Source organism: Oncorhynchus kisutch, linkage group LG5 (genome assembly GCF_002021735.2).
Source record: "Oncorhynchus kisutch isolate 150728-3 linkage group LG5, Okis_V2, whole genome shotgun sequence".
Lineage (NCBI taxonomy): Eukaryota > Metazoa > Chordata > Actinopteri > Salmoniformes > Salmonidae > Oncorhynchus > Oncorhynchus kisutch.
This window is the reverse complement of record NC_034178.2, coordinates 16,398,350-16,421,214: the sequence shown is the minus strand read 5'-3', so window position 1 is coordinate 16,421,214 and position 22,865 is coordinate 16,398,350. Positions and strand designations below refer to the sequence as shown.

General features: G+C 42.2%; 1 protein-coding gene across 3 annotated transcripts in view; it reads left to right on the top strand.

The window, feature by feature from the left end:
- Positions 1-22,865, top strand: part of ncam2 (neural cell adhesion molecule 2) — a 417,495-nt gene that overhangs the window by 185,051 nt on the left and 209,579 nt on the right. The window lies entirely within an intron of this gene.

The following is a 22,865-nucleotide window of genomic DNA, read 5'->3' as shown; positions in this document are numbered from 1 at the left end:
GACACTACATAGTTGGATAAGATGCAACCTCTGTGTAAAGTATATTCAACTGAGGTATTCGTCACTGCTAATTTGTATGTTGTGAGTTTTAGCAATCAGTCTTTCATATTTGGTTCCAGATTGATTCTGGCTAGCATGTGTTGGCCCGGGAGCGTAGTCATCTGTTTATTTATCCATCCTCAGCCTGATAAACACTGGTCATGCCAGCCCATCAGAACAGAAAAGTCACTATCGTCCATCAGCGCAACTCAAGGCATGACTGATATACACTACATCACCAAAAGTATGTGGACACTCCACTCGTCAAACATCTCATTCCAAGATCATGGGCATTAATATGGAGTTGGTCCCCCCTTTTCTAATATAACAGCCTCCACTCTTCTGAGAAGGCTAGACTGTAAACTCTCCTTCCAGACTCATATCAAACATCTCCAATCCCAAAATTAAATCTAGAGTCAGCTTTCTATTTCGGAACAAAGCCTCCTTCACTCACGCCGCCAAACTTACCCTAGTGAACTGACTATCCTACCAATCCTCGACTTCGGCGATGTCATCTACAAAATAGCTTCCAATACTCTACTCAGCAAACTAGATGCAGTTTATCACAGTGCCATTCGTTTTGTAACTAAAGCACCTTATACCACCCACCACTGCGACCTGTATGCTCTAGTCGGCTGGCCCTCGCTACATATTCGTCGCCAGACCCACTGGCTCCAGGTCATCTACAAGTCCATGCTCGGTAAAGCTCCGCCTTATCTCAGTTCACTGGTCACGATGGCAACACCCACCCGTAGCACGCGCTCCAGCAGGTGTATCTTACTGATCATCCCTAAAGCTAACACCTCATTTGGCCGCCTTTCCTTCCAGTTCTCTGCTGCCTGTGACTGGAACGAATTGCAAAAATTGCTGAAGTTGGAGACTTTTATTTCCCTCACCAACTTCAAACATCTGCTATCTGAGCAGCTAACCGATCGCTGCAGCTGTACATAGTCCATCTGTAAATAGCCCACCCAATTTACCTACCTCATCCCCATACTGTTTTTATTTATTTACTTTTCTGCTCTTTTGCACACCAGTATCTCTACCTGCGCATGATCATCTGATAATTTATCGCTCCAGTGTTAATCTGCTAAATTGTAATAATTCGCTCCTATGGCCTATTTATCGCCTACCTCCTCATGCCTTTTGCACATAATGTATATAGACAATTTTTTTTCTACTGTGTTATTGACTTGTTTATTGTTTACTCCATGTGTAACTCTGTGTTGTTGTCACACTGCTATGCTTTATCTTGGCCAGGTCGCAGTTGTAAATGAGAACGTGTTCTCAACTAGCCTACCTGGTTAAATAAAGGTGAAATAAATAAATAAAAATATATAACATTTAAAAAAGGCTTTTCACAAGACGATGAAACATTGCTGCCGATACTTTCTTCCATTCAACCACAAGAGCATTAGTGATGTCGGGCAATGATGTTGGACGATTAGGCCTTGCTTGCAGTCAGCGTTCCAAATCATCCCAAAGGTGTAAGATTGGGTTGAGGTCAGGGCTCTGTGCAGGCCAGTCAAGTTCTTACACACCGATCTCAACAAACCATTTCTGTTAGAACCTTGCATTGTGCATGGGGGCATTATCATGCATTCTCATGCGGAAACAGGAAAGGGCCTTCACCAAACTGTTGCATCAACGTTGGAAGAACAGATTAATCTAGAATGTCTTTGTGTGCTGTAGTGTTAATATTTCCCTTCACTGGAACTAAGGGACCTAGCCCTAACCATGAAAAGCAGCCCCAGACCATAATTCCTCCTCCACCAAACTTTACAGTTGACACCATGCATTTGGACAGGTAGCATTCTCCTGGCATCCACCAAACCCAGATTCGTCCGTCAGACTGCTAGATGGTGAAGCGTGATTCATCACTTGAGAATATGTCTCCGCTGCTCCAGAGTCCAATGGCAGCAAGCTTTACACCACTCGACGCATGGCATTGTGCATGTGCATGTAATCTTAGGCTTGCGGGTGGCTGCTCGGCCATGGAAACCCATTTCATTAAACTCCCGACGAACAGTTCTTGTGCTGACTTTGCTTCCAGAGGCAGTTTGGAACTCGGTAGTGAGTGTTGCAACCGAGGACAGACATTTTTTTTCAGCACTCTGCGGTCCCGTTCTTGGAGCTTGTGTGGCCTACCACTTTGCAGCTGAGTCGTTGTTGCTCCTAAACATTTCCACTTCACAATAACAGCACTAACAGTTCACCGGGGCAGCTCTAGCAGGGCATAAATTTGATGAACTGACTTGTTGGAAAGGTGGCATAATATGACGGTGCCACACTGAAAGTCACTGAGCTCTTCAGTAAGGCCATTCTACTGCCAATGTTTTAATACGGATATTGCATGGCTGTATGCTTGATTTTTTACACCTGTCAGCAACGGGTGTGGCTAAAATAGTCAAATCCACTAATTTTAAGGGGTGTCCACATACTTTCGTATATATAGTTTATCAGTGTATTATTAGACATGTCTCGCACATATCTCACTGTCTATACATACAGATGGAAAACAATGTGATACATGGGCTGACAGGGTCCAGGGTAGTTTTCTAGTACTCTAGATGAGTGCCCTTTTCCTACTGTGATCTGAAAGCAATGATATTGGACAAGGAGAGCGAAGGTACAGTTGATGTAGAAAACTACAAAGACCAAAACTATCACTCTTGTTCTAGATACTAAACACTACAACACTCACATGGCAGTAGCACCGTATTCCAAAAGGCCCAGTGATTAAACTCTTCATCCAGCATTCCTGTCTTCCTCTCAACGCTTGGGTGGAGAGCATATGATGATGCCAAGGTCAGAGTCAAGAGCAAACATATCCGGCACGGGAGAGGGGGCAGGGCATTCTAAAAAATGGGGGGAAAGTTCGGAATTGATTATTGTATGCGTAATTAACACAATCCCTTTGTCTTCAGGCTCTGACGGAGGCAATTTGCAGGCATTCTACAGAAAAAAGCAAGGAGACAGTTAATTAAATGAGGGTGAAATGGATGCCTTTTGATATTAAAAAAATGAAAGACCTCGGGTTGGGGAGAGGAGGGGAAGGAGGGGGGAAGGATAATTGTTTGACTTTGAGGGCAGGCCTAGTCTTATTCTCAACTAAGTGACTTGGTCGGAGGGGAAGGCCATAACGGTTTAATTACAGTCTGAAAAAACAGGGAGCAGTCATTGAGTATTAAATAAAGAAGAGGGAAGGTCAGGGTCGTATGTATATACAGTACCTGTCAAAAGTTTGGACACACCTACTCATTCAAGTGTTGTTGTTGTATTTTTTAAAACTATTTTCCATGTTGTAGAATAATAGTAAAGACATCAACACTACGAAATAACACATATGGAATCATTTAGTAACCATATTTAGTATTTTATATTTGCGATTCTTCAAAGTAGCCACCATTTGCCTTGATGACAGCTTCGCACACTCTTGGCATTCTCTCAACCAGCTTCATGAGGTAGTCACCTGGAATGCACTTCAATTAACAGGTGTGCCTTGTTAAAAGTTCATTTGTGGAATTTCTTTCCTTCTTAATGCGTTTGAGCCAATCAGTTGTGTTGTTACAAGGTAGCGATGGTTAGTCCATATTATGGCAAGAACAGCTCAAATGAACAAATATAAACAACAGTCCATCATTACTTTTAGACATGCAGCTCAGTTAATCCGGAAAATTTAATGAACTGAAAGTTTCTTCAAGTGCAGTCGCAACAAACATCAGGCGCTGTGATGAAACTGGCTCTCATGAGGACCTCCACAGAAAAGGAAGAACCAGAGTTACCTCTGCTGCAGAGGATAAGTTCATTAGAGTTACCAAACTCAGAAATAGCAGCAAAAATAAACATTTGAATGAGTTGGTATCTCCAAACTTTTGACTAGTACTGTATATTTCCAACTACATCTTCCATTGATATTATCTTCACCTGCGTCATTCATTCACTGTCTTTGTCTCTCTTCCCGTCAACAACCAGCCAGGTCATGGCGAACCACTGTCACCGTTAAATATCCAGCACTTTCTAAACTCAGTATAGTGCATCACAGTATGCCACTGTTTGACCGCAAGCACTCTGACAAGCACAGTCAGTAAGGTCTAATAAGAGAGTGTCCTTCCTCACAAAGCCAATCTCTCAACGAAAGAAAGAAAGTAAGGCCACTTTGGTTATCTATCATTCCTCATTCCCCCCCATCTCCCAATTCTGCCCATTTGTGTCCTACTATATCTTTATAGCAGTCCTTTGTGTGTAGGATTTTGTCACTTTTCCACCTTGTCAACACCTGGTCCTCCAGTGGTCAAAGAGACGCTTTGAATCATCACATCTCTCCCCACCATCCAATTGGTCCACTTCCACAATCGCCATTTGCTTCAGACGCACACACTCAAACACACTCCGAACCTGTTAACCACACCAAACATTCATTGCTGGGAAAGATGAGTGGGAAGAAGAAAATCGTGCACGCCAGCAAGCTAACAGTGAAATATCCATTGGGTCTCATCCCCTGATACATTTAGTAGATTCTCATTGTGCCAACAACTGACCCTGTTGAGTTGTACTAGGATTGTAATCTCTGCAGGGTGACTGTCCACCGTTGTGAATACTTTTCTCGCCCATGATAACAGGTGTGGAGTAGAAAGACGAAGTGAACTAGCCGACACAGCCTGGCTCATCCAGCAGTTGACACCCACTTAACTAAACCCTCATCATTGACCATCGAAATAGAGCCTGTTGGGCGACACAGCATGCAATTTGATTAGTGACACTGTGACAAGCATTTTTTCGGACGTCAGTAGAGTGACTATGTACAGGCAGATCGGGTCAAGGAGAGAGAGGGGTGGCGAAATGGAAGGGGGCGAGGTAAGGGCAGAATTAGGAGTGGAGAGTCATTACTGGCTCTCAAGCGGGTTCAGAGCAGAGGGACGTTCTTGGTAACAACGGTCCACGATTGCAATTACTGCACTTCGCTTTCTGATGGCTACATCAAGGGGTAATTGTTTGCGGTCTGAATGGAAGAGATGCATGCTGAGGGTCAAGTGGGTATGGGTTCCCCATTATCCTGCTTTTGTACTATTTGCAGAAAGATAATGCCAGATAATAGCTCCGTAGGATGGCTATCCTCTCCTCCTACCTCTCCAAGTACTGTACATTGGACGGCAAAGTAATCTATAGAGTAGTTCAAATGACCTTTGTTTACTATATTAAAAGTTGAGATTTGTTATTTGAGTGAGCAAGCACAGGGCACATTCTCTCCCCTTTATCTGTGCATTGAGTTTACCCTCCACTTGTGCCACTGACCATTAGACCTGCATATGTTTTCCTCTCTTCTGGGAGGACTTATGCAGTATATTGGTCCTTGCATAAATGTTTCATTGCAGACCAGAGGAAAACAGAGTTCTAGTCCCTAGGAGTCCATTAGCTGACAGCAGGAGATAGTGGGAGGAGAGAAAGAGTGACCCCCCCCCCCCCCACCTTTCCTTTTCTCTCTTGCTCTCTCTCCAACTGTATCTGGTGTTGGTCAGGCAGACGCTACTCAAGTCAAGTGTTGTGTTAAAACGTAAAGATGCCCCGCAGGACTGGACTAGGAGTAAACATAATGCTTTCTGGGAAAGCCAAAGCGAGGGCGCACTGACATCACTCGTCCTGAAGGCAGAAGCTACTGGCGCCCAATGGTCAAAGACAGCCCTCTCATTAGGAAGGCATCCGCCCATGGCGGTAGATTGACGAGGATAGCATTTTCTGAGCTAAACTGACCAAGACGCACCTCCAACAACACTTAAAACCTCACATACTTCTGCCCAAAAACAATTACAATTTCTCTCAACCAGATACATATGGGCTTTTTATGTGAGCACTGATGCCACCCTGTGATAAGCAGTGCCCGCTTTGTCAAAGTGGGAATGTCCATTCCCAGCACGTATCTCCAGGGTGCTGCTGGAGAGTTGCATCGCTGTGGTGCTCCACCAACGTTCTGTCATAAAAATAATATAACATTAATCATGTAGCAGATACAGGAAATGGTAGAAAGAGTATGTTGCTTTTTCTGTAGACTTCAGGCTGGAGATACTGTAATGAGACAATCTTTTTACATCAGGCAGGTTTCTCTGATCAAATAGCCTAACCTAAATGGCACTCAATCAATAAACAAAATGTGATGACATGTTAACAAATACCATATCCTAAAAACAGGACAGGTCAAAGTAAAATAGAAAATATGGAGCCGACAATCAAGCTACTCCCAACTGCTGTCAAGGAGTTTCATCCCGTGGGCTAAATTGTCATGATCAGTGGTTTCAAGTTTGTATCCAAACATTTTTTGACGAGTTGATCAAAGCGAAAAAGAACAAAAATACTTTGCATTTCCCGCTGTGTAAACACAATGCAAATTGGCACAGGATAAATCAAATCAAATCAACATTTTATTTGTCACATACACATGGTTAGCAGATGTTAGTGCGAGTGTAGCGAAATGCTTGTGCTTCTAGTTCCGACAATGCAGTAATAACCAACAAGTAATCGAGCTAACAATTCCAAAACGACTACCTTACAGACACAAGTGTAAGGGGATAAAGAATATGTACATAAAGATATATGAATGAGTGATGGTACAGAGCGGCATAGGCAAGATACAGTAGATGGTATTGAGTACAGTATATACATATGAGATGAGTATGTAAACAAAGTGGCATAGTTAAAGTGGCTAGTGATACATGTATTACATAAGGATGCAGTAGATGATATAGAGTACAGTATATACGTATACATATGAGATGAATAATGTAGGGTATGTAAACATTATATTAGGTAGCATTGTTTAAAGTGGCTAGTGATATATTTTACATCAATTCCCATCAATTCCCATTATTAAAGTGGCTGGAGTTGAGTCAGTGTGTTGGCAGCAGCCACTTAATGTTAGTGGTGGCTGTTTAACAGTCTGATGGCCTTGAGATAGAAGCTGTTTTTCAGTCTCTCGGTCCCAGCTTTGATGCACCTGTACTGACCTCGCCTTCTGGATGATAGCGGGGTGAACAGGCAGTGGCTCGGGTGGTTGCTGTCCTTGATGATCTTTATGGCCTTCCTGTGACATCGGGTGGTGTAGGTGTCGTGGAGGGCAGGTAGTTTGTCCCCGGTGATGCGTTGTGCAGACCAACACTACCCTCTGGAGAGCCTTACGGTTGTGGGCGGAGCAGTTGCCGTACCAGGCGGTGATACAGCCCGACAGGATGCTCTCGATTGTGCATCTGTAGAAGTTTGTGAGTGCTTTTGGTGACAAGCCAAATTTCTTCAGCCTCCTGAGGTTGAAGAGGCGCTGCTGCGCCTTCTTCACGATGCTGTCTGTGTGGGTGGACCAATTCAGTTTGTCTGTGATGTGTACGCCGAGGAACTTAAAACGTACTACCCTCTCCACTACTGTTCCATCGATGTGGATAGAGGGGTGTTCCCTCTGCTGTTTCCTGAAGTTCACAATCATCTCCTTAGTTTTGTTGACGTTGAGTGTGAGGTTATTTTCCTGACACCACACTCCGAGGGCCCTCACCTCCTCCCTGTAGGCCGTCTCGTCGTTGTTGGTAATCAAGACTACCACTGTTGTGTCGTCCGCAAACTTGATGATTGTGTTGGAGGCATGCGTGGCCACGCAGTCGTGGGTGAACAGGGAGTACAAGAGAGGGCTCAGAACGCACCCTTGTGGGGTGTTGAGGAGTGTTGAGGATCAGCGGGGTGGAGATGTTGTTGCCTACCCTCACCACCTGGGGGCGGCCCGTCAGGAAGTCCAGTACCCAGTTGCACAGGGCGGGGTCGAGACCCAGGGTCTCGAGCTTGATGACGAGCTTGGAGGGCACTATGGTGTTAAATGCCGAGCTGTAGTCGATGAACAGCATTCTCACATAGGTATTCCTCTTGTCCAGATGGGTTAGGGCAGTGTGCAGTGTGGTTGAGATTGCATCGTCTGTGGACCTATTTGGGCGGTAAGCAAATTGGAGTGGGTCTAGGGTGTCAGGTAGGGTGGAGGTGATATGGTCCTTGACTAGTCTCTCAAAGCACTTTATGATGACAGAAGTGAGTGCTACGGGGCGGTAGTCGTTTAGCTCAGTTACCTTAGCTTTCTTGGGAACAGGAACAATGGTGGCCCTCTTGAAGCATGTGGGAACAACAGACTGGGATAGGGATTGATTGAATATGTCCGTAAACACACCAGCCAGCTGGTCTGCGCATGCTCTGAGGGCGCGGCTGGGGATGCCGTCTGGGCCTGCAGCCTTGCGAGGGTTGACACGTTTAAATGTTTTCCTCACGTCGGCTGCAGTGAAGGAGAGTCCGCATATTTTAGTTGCGGGCAGTGTCAGTGGCACTGTATTGTCCTCAAAGCAGGCAAAAAAGTTATTTAGTCTGCCTGGGAGCAAGACATCCTGGTCCGTGACAGTGCTGGTTTTCTTTTTGTGATCCGTGATTGACTGTAGACCCTGCCACTTACCTCTTGTGTCTGAGCCATTGAATTGAGATTCTACTTTGTCTCTATACTGACGCTTAGCTTGTTTGATTGCCTTGCGGAGGGAATAGTTACACTGTTTGTATTCGGTCATGTTTCCAGTCACCTTGCCCTGATTAAAAGCAGTGGTTCGCGCTTTCAGTTTCACGCGAATGCTGCCATCAATCCACGGTTTCTGGTTTGGGAATGTTTTAATCGTTGCTATGGGAACGACATCTTCAACGCACGTTCTAATGAACTCGCAGACCGAATCAGCGTGTTCGTCAATGTTGTCGTCTGACGCAATACGGAACATATCCCAGTCCACGTGATGGAAGCAGTCTTGGAGTGTGGAATCAGATTGGTTGGACCAGCGTTGAACAGACCTCAGCGCGGGAGCTTCTTGTTTTAGTTTCTGTCTGTAGGCAGGGATCAACAAAATGGAGTCGTGGTCAGCTTTTCCGAAAGGAGGGCGGGGCAGGGCCTTATATCCGTCGCGGAAGTTGGAATAGCAATGATCCAAGGTTTTTCCTGCCCTGGTTGCGCAATCGATATGCTGATAAAACTTAGGGAGTCTTGTTTTCAGATTAGCCTTGTTAAAATCCCCAGCTACAATGAATGCAGCCTCCGGATATATGGATTCCAGTTTGCAAAGAGTCAAATAAAGTTCGTTCAGAGCCATCGATGTGTCTGCTTGGGGGGGAATATATACGGCTGTGATTATAATTGAAGAGAATTCCCTTGGTAGATAATGCGGTCTACATTTGATTGTGAGGAATTCTAAATCAGGTGAACAGAAGGACTTGAGTTCCTGTATGTTGTTTTGGCCACACCACATCCCGTTAACCATAAAGCATACGCCCCTGCCCCTCTTCTTACCAGAAAGATGTTTGTTTCTGTCGGCGCGATGCATGGAGAAACCAGCTGGCTGCACCGTCTCCGATTGCGTTTCTCCAGTGAGCAATGTTTCCGTGAAGCAAAGAACGTTACAGTCTCTGATGTCCCTCTGGAATGCTACCCTTGCTCGGATTTCATCAACCTTGTTGTCAAGAGACTGGACATTGGCGAGGAGAATGCTAGGGAGTGGTGCACGATGTGCCCGTCTCCGGAGTCTGACCAGAAGACCGCTTCGTTTTCCCCTTTTTCGAAGTCGTTTTTTGGGGTCGCCGGCTGGGATCCATTCCATTGTCCTGGGTGAAAGGCAGAACACAGGATCCGCTTCGCGAAAGTCATATTCTTGGTCGTACTGATGGTGAGTTGACGCTGCTCTTATGTTCAGTAGTTCTTCTCGACTGTATGTAATGAAACCTAAGATGACCTGGGGTACCAATGTAAGAAATAACACGTAAAAAAACTAAAAACTGCATAGTTTCCTAGGAACGCGAACCGAGGCGGCCATCTCTGTCGGCGCCGGAAGTAAAGATAACTCCTCCTGATAAAGTTTGGTAGCTGATATTCAGAGCTTAAATAGCCAAATTGATGAATCGGGACTAATAAAGCCAATGATAAGGCCTGTTTTCGAAGCGGTGGGCCTACCACATGGATGGGCATTCCTAAAATTCTACTTCAGGCAACACTGTAGGCTATACCTCAGTAACCACAGACCGATGCTGACACCTTTTGGATGTCTTTTTTGGGGGGTCCTGTCCAGACTGGACATCTCTTTTTTTGGTGCAGTTCAGATCTGTCTGGTTCAGATTGGGTGCGGTACGGACCGGTCTTGATTTCAACAATTGATTTTTGGTCAGGTTCAAACGAAATCTCAACCAATCATAGGTGGCTGTGTTTGGTTCCGATTTTGTCTGGTCTGGACCAGCCTTGATTTGACCCAAATAAATGACGTATTTTTAATATTCATTCAGAACCCAAAATTAACCTGATTTCAACGCTCTGAAAATACGTCTTTCCACCTTTCATTCGGAACATAAACTGAACCTAACTTCAAAATATTTTAGATATATTTTTGCTAACTGGGACTATTCTAGTTTTGCATGGGGCTGCAATTTTATTGTCTTGCCTAGGGTGGCAGAACAGCCAGGAGCACCCCTGCCAATGGTTGTGTAGTAGTGGCTCCCTTTTGAGTTGCATGTGTCATTTTACAATCAGGATTGGGAAGGATTCAATTCGACTATTTGTTAGTTGGTCTAAGAGGCAGATGTCAGCAGCAGAAAAAAACTCTAACCACAGGTAAAGACTAGTCAGATTGCTTCAACAGCATAGCTAACTAGCTGATTTACACTGAACAAAAATATAAACACAACATGTAAAGTGTTGGTCCTGTGTTTCATGAGCTGAAATAAAAACATCCCAGAAATGTTACATATGCACAAAAAGCTTATTTCTCTCAATTGTTGGCACAAATTAGTTTACTGTTGTTTACTGTTAGTGAGCATTTCTCCTTGACCAATATAATCCATCCATACACCTGACAGGTGTGGCATATTATTAAGCTGATTAAGCAGCATGATCATTACACAGGTGCACCTTGTGCTGGGGACAATAAAAGGCCACTCTAAAATATGATGTCAACGTTGTAGACAAGAGTACCCCATGGTGGCGGTGGGGTTATGGCATGGGCAGTCATAAGCTACAGACAATGAACACAATTACATTTTATCGATGGCAAGTTGAATGCACAGAGATCCAGAGGCCTGTTGTTGTGCCATTCATCCGCTGCCATCACCTCATGTTTCAGCGTGATAATGCACGGCCCCATGTCGCAAGAATCTGTACACAATTCCTGGATGCTGAAAATGTCCCAGTTCTTCCATGGCCTGCATACTCACCAGACATGTTTCCCATTGAGCATGTTTGGGATGCTCTGGATTGACGTGTCAACAGCGTGTTGAAGAGTAGTGGGACAACATTCCACAGACCACAATCAACAGCCTGATCAACTGTATCCCCAGGAGATGTGTCACGCTGTATGAGGCAAATATTGGTCACAATAGATACTGACTGGTTTTCTGATCCACACTCCTACTCTTTTTAAGGCATCTGTGACCAACATTAGGGCCTAGTGCATTTATTTAAAGAAACTGATTTCCTTAAATGAACCATAGCTCAGGAAAATCTTTGAAGTTGTTGCCTGTTGCGTTTTATGTATATATATTTATATATAAACACAACATTTAAAGTGTTGGTCCCATTTTCTATGAGCAGAAATAAAATATTCCAGAAATGTCCCATACCCACAGAAAGCTTATTTCTCTTCACCCTTTAGTAAGCATTTCTGCATTGCCAAGATAATCCATCCTCATGACAGGTGTGGCATATCAAGAAGCTGGTTAAACAGCATGATCATTACACAAGTGCACCTTGTGCTGGGGACAATAAAAGGCCACTCTAAAATGTACCGCTTTGCCACACAACACAATGCCAGATTTGTCTCAGGTTTTGAGGGAGTGTGCAATTGGCATGCTGACTGCAGGAATGGCCAACAGAGCTGTTGCCAGAGAATTGAATGTTCATTTCTCTACCATAAGCCGCCTCTAACGTTGTTTTAGAGAATTTGGCAGTACATCCTGCAGACCACGTGTAACCACTCCAGCCCAGGACCTCAACATCCGGCTTCTTCACCTACGGGATTGTCTGAGACCAGACACCAGCTGATGAAACTGAGGAATATTTTTGGCTGCAATAAAGCCCTTTTGTGGGGAAAAAGTAATTCTTAGCTGGGCCTGGCTCCCCAGTGAGTGGGTGAGCCCAGAGCTTACATGAACTATAGCTCAGTAAAATTGTTGCATGTTGCGTTTATAATTTTGTTCAGTATAGATTAAAAACTCTGTTAATATTACAAACAGTATGGTCAATGAATTAATAATGTGAAACATCAAAGAAGAATATATACTCTACATTATGCAATGGCATATTCAACACGGAGTATGATGAGTTAATAATCACTTATGTGTTCTCCGTAGTGTAACAAACCTGCACTGCACAAGAGATTTTGCAATGCCATTAATCCATTCCATCAATTGGATGATCCTCCTCTAGCTCTCTCTCTCTCCTGTTTTCTCAAGGCTCTCGTCATATTAACAAGCCAATAAGGGATACCTCTGACATTCCATCACATTACATAGGGACTCACGACTGGTAGGGTTTGTGTTAAGCTCAGCATTAGCCAGGCTGCCACTCCTTAATTAGGTTTGTTCAGAGACATCAATGAGGAGAAACTGAGCCTATATGGAGCCGTGATGACTTCCGACTGCTTAGATTGACTACAGAGGAGAGGTTGAGGGAGCCTGGATGGATGTGACTCCATGTTTTCTATCTATAGTACTGACTTTCTCCCCCGCAATGCTGCATATTGAGCATCCCTCTCTTTCCTGTCCTCTTTTATATGATCTAATGGTAGACTACGTTTCCTATGCTGCTCCTCTATAACTTATCTGATCTCTCTCTCTCTCTCTCTCTCTCTCTCTCTCTCTCTCTCTCTCTCTCTCTCTCTCTCTCTCTCTCTCTCATACATTTTTATGCCGCTCCTCTGTAGCTTATCTCACCTCCCTCTCTACATCCCACTGTGCCAGCTTGTTTGATAACCCGTGTTGTATTCTCTCTGGGTGGCATCACTGACCCATGGCACTACATTGGCACATCATCTCTCCCTCCGCCACCTAGACAAACGCCCGCGGCTAAGTCCAATTTACACCAAAGAATAGGGCCTGTAACCCTGCACTGATCAACCATTGGGCTCTGATCAAATGTAGTGCATTGTAGTGCATTATATAGGGAATTGGGTGCCATTTTGGACTCTGCATCACTTTATTACTATGCATTTATACTGGCCTGGTCCGGCATTTGTAATGTTATGTAATTATTGGACAGTTTCCATAGGCGTACAACTATGCGTTGCTCTGGGATCAGGGTTTGATATGATGGGTTTGGTATGGCTCTCCATTGGATAGAGTTTCTACCGATTTCTGCACCAAAGCTGATTGCTATAATCAGCTGATTTACACTTTACCGTGAGTGGTCCTTAGTGCAACTACAATCTTGCAATACCTGCTGTGAGTATAATGTATCAGTTGTGTGTGTGTGCATGTGCGTGTGGGTGTGTAGAGTGAGACAAAATGCATCTCTGTGTTTCTTTGAACCCAATCAACAAAACACAGTTCTTTTGAAACACCTTGGCTCTCCAAATTTGGTTGCCCTCGCGGTAAAGACCAGTAATATATTCCGCTTGCTACTGCCCCAAAAAAAACAGAATACATCAGGGATGATTTACCCCAGTGTACGGAACAATTGAATTCAGAAGAATAAGACCCTTGCTTTCCGAATAAGATTTAGAGGATTCCATTAGGGTATTTGGGAAAAAATAAATATTAAGGCGAAGGAGTACAAATCTCTTTATCGGTAATCTGGTTCAACATAAAACATGCTTTAACTGATGAATAAGCTTACCGCCATAACACAGAATGTCTTCCTGTCATAGATAATGTAGAGACACTAAGAAGAAGCAGGCTGGAAGACACATTCCTTTCCGGAAAAATCACTGTGTTTATAGTCAATGTGCCCAGATATGTTTTATATAGGGAAAAACAGCCACCACTCCATGGAAACTGAACAATTCAGTATTGTTAGCTCTAGGGCAGTGTTTCCCAACCCTGGTCCTCTACATTTTCCTCGTAGCCCTGGACAAACGCACCTCATTCAACTCATTGAGTGCTTGAAGATTAGTTGAAAGGTTGAATCAGTTGTGCTTGTCCAGGGTTACAATAGAAATGTGTACTGTTGAGGATACTTGAGGACCAGGGATGGGAAACACTACTCTGGGGGCTGAAACTGTCCCACGTAGGCTACCAATGACTGTACAGTATATCTATGAGACGTGATTGATTTCTGTAAATGTAATAGTTTCAGCGCTGTCCCCATTCAAATCAGTCACGTTGGGAGGTTATACACTTCAAACTGAGCTGACACTGCCCAAAACATTTCACAGTATGCGTTTTGGAATGTCTTCAAAGCTTTTGCCACGTACTGTATACTCAACTACCCTGAAGGGTATCCTATATCCAAGGCCTTTGAAAGTGGTCCTTACTTTGCAGTAAGATCATGAGATGTGAATACAAAAAACTCCAAACTTCAAAATAACCACTTCTTGATTCATCTCTATATGTTTGGTTGTTTGTTTTTCGATGGGGAGCACTGATAAATTGACAGAAATCTGTAGATTAACATTTGACAAAGCATGAAGAAAATCGAATGTTTTTGGGGTTAATTGAAGGATAACCTTGTTTTTCAACGTCTGCCTGGAAAGTAATCAGATTGAGATTGTAGAGAAAGAAACATACCCGAAGGCGGTTTGCAGACGACGTAGCTTAATGAAAACGTATGTGGGTCTTTGTATTGTGTGTGTGTGTGTGTGTGTGTGTTTGTGTGTATGTGTGTGTGTGTGTGTGCTGTATGTCGTTCATGTCCGTGTGTGTTTGCGTGTGTGATTGTGTGTGGATTGGTAGTAGAAAAGGTAGCAGTGGTGGTGCTGTATGGTAGATCAGCAGATGGTTGAAACGTGCGCCTGACTGTTGGTTTGGACCCTTTCGAGGCCTTGTTGCAGAACTCACAGCCCCAGAAATGTGAGAGAACAATAGAGGAAAAAAAGTGACACCTAGGGCTGTTACGGTGAACGTATTGCAGCCTCACCGGCAGTCACGAGTCATGGCGGCAGTCAAATTCCACGTGACCTTTTAGTCACCATAACTAGGCTTCTCCAAGCTCTGATGCTGCTGATGGTCATTAGTACCAAACTTGCTAACTGTCTGGTACCCCACACTCTATTGTCCCTCTAATCACTCTGACATCAATGCAAATGTAATCGAAAATCTAATCAAACACTTCATGAGAGCCCATGAGAAATGTAGTAAATACAAAAAATAAATAAATACCCTGGGCTGAGTTGGTGTGGCCAAACTATTGACTGGTACTCTATATTGTTTTGTATATGTAAAGACAAGATTAAATCAAGAATAGTGTGTTGGGTGACAATATTAGCCTATCACTTGTAAATTACGTACAGTTATCACTTGCGAATGATACCCAGCTTGAGGAAAACAGTTTATGCTTTATTAAACAGTCACACACTTCATGTAGCCAAGCCCATAGGCTTACTGTATGTGTTTTCATAAGGTTTGTATCACAACAACTGGCATACATAAGCAGTGCCTGAGTTTCAAGTTTGGGGAAGATCATTTCCACCATAAAAATGCACCTTTATAATAAAAGCATTACATGCATAATCACATTTGTGGTCACTTTTGAGAATGGTGTTTTCTTACGAATGGAAACTTCGCGCTTATAGCCTGCATATAGTGTGCATTGCTGCGCTTATAATGTGAAGAAATAGCCTAAAAGTGTATCAACATTTTAAGCTAATCGTTCTCATCTGTTGCGTCAGGCTCATTGCTTAAAACAACTGTCCCAGACTATGTTTGGAATATTTATTTATTGTACAGAATAGAATAGGTCAACTTTTGTACTATGGGGGTGTCGTGACGTGACTACCATTAATGTGATGCCTATTAAGTAATCAAATCAATGAACTATGTTTAATTATTATGTGACAAAATGTATCATGTAACAATTAACTCATTGGTATTTGGGGCACCACGGTAAAAGTTTGTTTAATGAGTTACCGTTTCCCTAATTAACTCAAGAATATATCAGAATATCTCAATCATAACAGTCAATCCTTTTCTCATATCAGTCTCATCTGAACGTAAATCTTCACGAACCCTAACCTAAATGTTGAATCAGCGATACACAAATTGGCTTAATTATTTATTTACTAAATAATCACACATAAATACATAAAAACACACAGTATAGGATGAATTGATTACTAACACAATGCAATAAAGTCCCTAGTTGACTAACCTGATATGACGGCTTGTTACACAAAATGGAGGATTCAGAAAGAGAGACAAAGGGAAAGACAAAGGAATTCAACTATCGTACATACAGTTGAATAATACACTCACCGTAAATATGAATATTTAGCACCCTAACAACCGCTCATTTGGATTTAGAAATGCAACGTATATATTGACACTTAGATGTCTTTCTGTCTTCCCACACAATGTTCTCTGGGAAGTTATCGAGGAATGTAAGACTCTGGTTGTGTAAGTCTCCAGTTGTCCACCAGAGGTCACATTGTCCTTTGTAGTTGTAGTAGGCTTCTTTGTTCTGGAAGTGTTCATTAGAATGGATACATCAGATTACCACACGGTGGTGCGAGGGAACTATTCTTCCCCTCTCGTCTTTGGTTGAGTTTCCTAGGCTACGTTACATGCATAGCTGCAGGCAGTGCATGTGTTAGTCTAGTCTTCTTCTTCTCTATTGAAAGTTTCAGAGTTTCTAACCATTTTGTAACGTTCAGCTCACACTGTCGGTCACGCTGGTCTGTAGAGATTTAACCATTTGTAATGTATTCAGCTGGAGCTGCACGTATACTGGTCTGATGTCATTTTTGTTAGGAGTACTTTATAAGCACTCTGGCAAAAGTGGCATTCCATCCTGTTGGCATAATATCTGTGCTCAAGTGGGCATGGTTACTGACTGAGTGAAACTTTATATGACAACAATTATATCATTTAGAAGGCTAAAATCAAATTGCTATCTTTTCACAAATAGTTTAATATTTAATCATATAAGATGTACAACATTTAGATGTAAATCTGACAACTGGGACAGATACATTTGTATACAAATGTATACACATATACATTTGTATTGTTTGGGTCCCCACCAACCATTTCCCACATTCTTTATGTTAGAAATATTGTTTCATTATCCAATTTTGGATGTTGGAGTTTTGGCGGAAGATTCTCTCTCCACACACATCAGATTCCTTTGTTCAATACTGCAGGGCACGAGAGAGAAAGTGTTATCTTTGATCCTCACCCAGGAAAGAAAGAGAGTTTGGCTATCTGTCAGCCATTGGCCTAGCTGATCCGGCACCTTTGATCCTTCCCCAGGAAGGAAAGTCATGACGGGATAGTAGATTGACATAGGCTAGTGCTTTTGCTGTTCGTTAGGCCTACTCATCTTGTTGACTGACGAAAAGCAAATGTGGACATGTTTTCCAATATCTTTAATATGCACCTCGGATTTGGATAAGGACACGCGCAGTTTCATACCCGATGTGTCTGTCTTCACTTGTAGCCTGTGAGAAAAACCTGATCAGGTGACTGAGAGCCACATGAGTGAGAGGTGCTTTGGCACGCAGCCCGGAGAACGGGATTATAATTATTATTTTCAGCCCAAGGGTACAACAGCAACTGGCCGCAAAAGCATGTATTTTTTAAAGGGGCATTACAGCCATACAAAGGGGATGAAGCTGGGAAATGTGAAGCATTATCAAGTGCTTGTCAAATTGTGAATGAGCAACTCATTAGAGTTGCATCATGCAGCCTTAGAATGTATAAAACAATCTTAAAATATAGCCCAACATTTGTATCACAACTAAAGTTACATAAATAACTCTAAATTAAGCATATAGGAGTACCTGTTTCTTTGTTAAAACTTCTTATGGCTTGAATCCCGCTAACGGGATCGATATGACAACCGCCAGTGAAAGTGCAGAAATCTCATAATTAAATTCCTCAAACATAGAAGTATTTCACACCATTTTAAAGATAAACTTGTTGTTAATCCCACCACAGTGTCTGATTTCAAAAAGGCTTTACAGCGAAAGCACAACATAGGTCAGAGTCACAAAAACACACACCATTTTCCAGCCAAAGAGAGGAGACACAAAAAGCAGAAATAGAGATGAAATTAATCACTAACCTTTGATGATCTTCATCAGATGACACTCATAGCATTTTATGTTACACAATACATGTATGTTTTGTTCGATAAAGTTAATATTTATATACAAATATCTGAGTTTACATTGGCGCGTTATGTTTAGTAGTTCCAAAACATCCGGTGATTTTGCAGAGAGCCACATCAATTTACAGAAATACTCATAATAAACATTGATAAAAGATACAACTATTATGCATGGAATTATAGATACACAGCAACCGCTGTGTCAGATTTAAAAAAAGCTTTACCGAAAAAGCCCACCATGCAATAATCTGAGTACAGCGCTCAGACAAAAAATAAAGCCATACAGATATCCGCCATGTTGTGGAGTCAACAGAAGTCAGAAATAAACATGAAAAATATTCACTTAACATTGATGATCTTCATCAGAATACACCCCCAGGAATCCCAGTTCCACAATAAATGTTTGATTTGTTCGATAAAGTCCATCATTTATGTCCAAATACCTCCTTTTTGTTCGTGCGTTTAGCCCAGTAATTCAAATTCATGACACGCGAGCAGACAAAAAGTAAAAAAGTTCCGTTACAGTTCGTAGAAACATGTCAAACGAAGAATAGAATCAATCTTTAGGATGTTTTTATCATAAATCTTCAATAATGTTCCAACCGGAGAATTCCTTTGTCTTCAGAAATGCAATGGAATTCAAGCTAACTCTCACGTGAATGCGCGTGGTCAGCTCATGCCACTCTGCCAGATCACTGACTCAATCCCCTCTCATTCCCCCTCCTTCACAGTAGAAGCATCAAACAAGGTTCTAAGGACTGTTGACATCTAGTGGAAGCCTTAGGAAGTGCAATTTGACCCCATAGACACTGTAAATTCGATAGGCAAAGAGTTGGAAAAACTACAAACCTCAGATTTCCCACTTCCTGGTTGGATTTTTTTTCTCCGGTTTTTGCCTCCCATATGAGTTCTGTTGTACTCACAGACATCATTCAAACAGTTTTAGAAACTTCAGAGTGTTTTCAATCCAAATATACTAATAATATGCATATATTAGCAACTGGGTCTGAGTAGCAGGCAGTTTACTCTGGGCATGCTATTCATCCAAGCTACTCAATACTGCCCCCAGCCATAAGAAGTTAACTGCTCAATACAGAATAGCTGCATGTGCGCACTCCCTCAAATTGTTTGGAGAAAATATCCATGGAATTCTAAGCAAATATTGTCCTCAAGATGAACTAGCGTAGCCCACAGCCATATGTTATAGCCAAATCAGGACCTAACATAAGGACAACTCAGACTATGCTATTCTGTTCTTCTGAAATAGACTACATTTTCTTCATATCATGTTTCTTTAGACCTGTCTAAAATGAATAATGGATTTATTGTGATGGTGTGGGCTATATTACATGGATTTATTATACTTTTTTTTACATTTAGATGTTCCAAAGGTCTTTTAATTAACGTTCAGTTACCGTGAGACAGGCAGTTATTTGCGTGACACTCACCGGCTGACAAAATTTCATGACCACCACATCCCTAGTGGCACCCATCCCTCGGTACCTCCCCTGTTAACAGAGAGAGAGAGAGAGAGAGAGAGAGAGAGAGTTAGAGTTAATAATACCCTCTCAAAAGGTTAATCACCCAACACAGTAAGCAAGTTACTCACTCTCGCTCACTCACAACCAGCAGTCATAATCGTAACTCCAGAAACTGCCTGGGCACAGTGCTCGAGTCATTCGTCCAGAGCACGTTGGCATCAGTCCCCGCCCACAGTAAAGCAATAGGGAACCCACTTTTCTCACAGTATGGCGTGGGTGGGTGCGAGTGTGTGTACCGACTGTCTTAATTGAAATGTAACGACATGCCACAAGTAGAAACCCAGAGGCAAAACATTTCTCCTCCTCTTTCCCCTCCTCTGCCTTGCTCTCTTTCCCCTTTAGGGGGATGACACCACTACCCACAGCCCCATGACTTGTGTGTCTCTCTCGCTAGCTCTCCTGCTAGCTCGCTAGCTCATTAGTGACTTGTTGTGTGCAGATTGCGCCTTGATTGTTTACTAACCCTCCGTGTTTGATCTCAATGCTTTGTGTCCTGAGGGGGCTCTTGCTCTCTTGTTCACACTACAAGAACACATGCACACACACAAGTATTTCTGTACGTATTCACACGCACGCAGATGCATGTGTTCCTCTACTGCCATACTCTCACTGCTCACATTACTTCCATATCTCATTTAATGGTTCTGTTATGTGTTGAGATTACCAGGGCAGAAAAGGAGGATTTCTTTGCTGGGGATAATCCTAATTGTCGTCTTCATCCGATCTGAACCCTTTATGATGCTATTGTATCAGATAACGGTGGTTCTTATTCCTATCCCAGCTAGCACATAACGTTCTGAGAACCATATGTTTCTTAGAGCTTGGTGAGAGCATGGTTGTCCTATGTTTGTTTTTTTGCATACAACCTTACCATAGCTTTCTGGGAATTGTGTGTAATAGTTGCTTGGCTTTGGAACATTCTCAGCAGGAACTTGACAAAAACAAAACACAATTTTCTTCCTATGTCATTACTTTAACAAAACGTTTCCCTGAAGTTCAAACATTTAATTTAAATGTTGGTAATGTTCTAGGAATGTTCTCCAACTGGTTTGACAATGGGAATGTTCTCCAATTGTTCAGAGAATGTTAAGAAACAACGTTCTTCCTTAGGAATGTCAGTACTTCAGCACAATGTTTCCTTATGGTTCTATTTAAAGTCATATTCTCTTTGTTCAGAGAATATTAAGAAAATGTCCATTAAAAACCACAAGAAAACTTTAGTAACGAGTAAAGAGAACGTTCTAAGAATGTTATTTAAAGATATTCTTACATTCCATTTTCAGCATCAACAAAACTCTCTCTAACCTCTATCTTGTTAAGTGTACTCTAATTGGCCACACCTGATCCTAATAAGTGATTGTTTCCTTTGAAATAGACTAAAATGACAAAAATTAACAGCTTTGTGTGCTTAAGGAAATATGGCACGCTATCTCCATCCTGTTGGTGCTAATTCCCTAATTCCACGAATAGAGAACAGAAGGTTATAGATTTGAATCTCACTGATACCGTTTCACAATAAACAAAGAAAATATATTTTATTATGCCCTATCTGTGCTATGAGTAAAAAATGAAAAAAAGGTAACCCAAAATAAGCTAGCAGTGTTATTGAAACATTCAGTGAAAGTTTTAAGGAAGTTACTTAAAAACATCCGGATAACCTATACTTTCTCAGAGCGTTAATAAAACATTATCTAAAACCTCCCTGCAACCTAAAAATAAGCGTTCCCAAAATAGTTTTTTTTTTTTTAAACCTAGTGATGAGGAACAACGCTCGTCGTCTCCCACCAGAATATCTACGGTAAATGCTAAGTCTGAGTCGTGTGGGAGGGAAACACATTTTATGGAAATCAAATGTGATACAGAAAACAAACAATAAACACACACACACACACACACACAGACACAAACAAAACGGAGCGCGAGTCTGGCCCCCATCCACCCCGGCTTATTTCACGCCAGGGCACAGCGATTAGCATTACATTAATAAACCAGACTTTTGGAAATTTCATGTGTATATAATGTAATGGCGATATGTTTAGTGGTCTGGCTGGTACTTTTCTAAGGCAACTGTTTCATCCGCTCACAAAAGAGAGGGCACATCATTTGTACACTGACAACGATAAATGCCACATTTTAGAAAGAAGGAACGAAAAGAAAATCTAATTAATGAAGGAAGGAAGGATTGAAAGAAGGTTTGATTGACACATTTTCAGTGTAATAAAAAATGTGAACAATTTCACAAAAACAAATAATGTAATCTTTAAGCATTATTCCCGTGTGTCTTTATTGTCCCTGTTTGTATCTTTATACTGGTGACAAATCCAATTTCCCTTGTAGGGGTTAATAAAGTGTATTCATTAATTCGAGGTTTATTGTCTCCCCATTGAGTACCGACCCAAAATATATTATGGTGACGAATTTACTTTCTACAATTAAATACATTTCTATATCCCCTCAGTTGTTTGCAATTATGAAGGTATTGTCAGGTCACAAATAATATTTATTTATTTAACCCTTATCTTACAAATTGTCTGAGAACACACTTTCAAATACAGCAACTAGCTGGGAAATAGTTGCAGAGGAGAGGGCATGAATGAGCCAATTAGAAAACTGTGAGTCCCCAGACTGTGTCATTCAATTGCAAAACATTCCCTCAACGTTCCAAGTGACACTCTATTCACGGTAAAGTGCACTCCTTTTGACTAAGGCCCATTGGGCTCTTGTCAAAAGTAGTATAACTTCAAGGGAATAGGGTGTCTTCTGGGATGCAGACTCCATTGATGGAGTGAAACACATCTTAGTCTACCTTTTCGATGTACTGTAGCTACATATTTCCATCTCCAATGATCACTATGGACATACTTTCACATTGGGCCCTTAGAAAATGCTAAATGTGCCCGAAAAGCTTCTGAGAACATAAGAGACTTCCAGATGAGAGAGGGCCGCAGACACACATGGGCCGCCCATGATAATGACCCATCTCCTGGCAGACC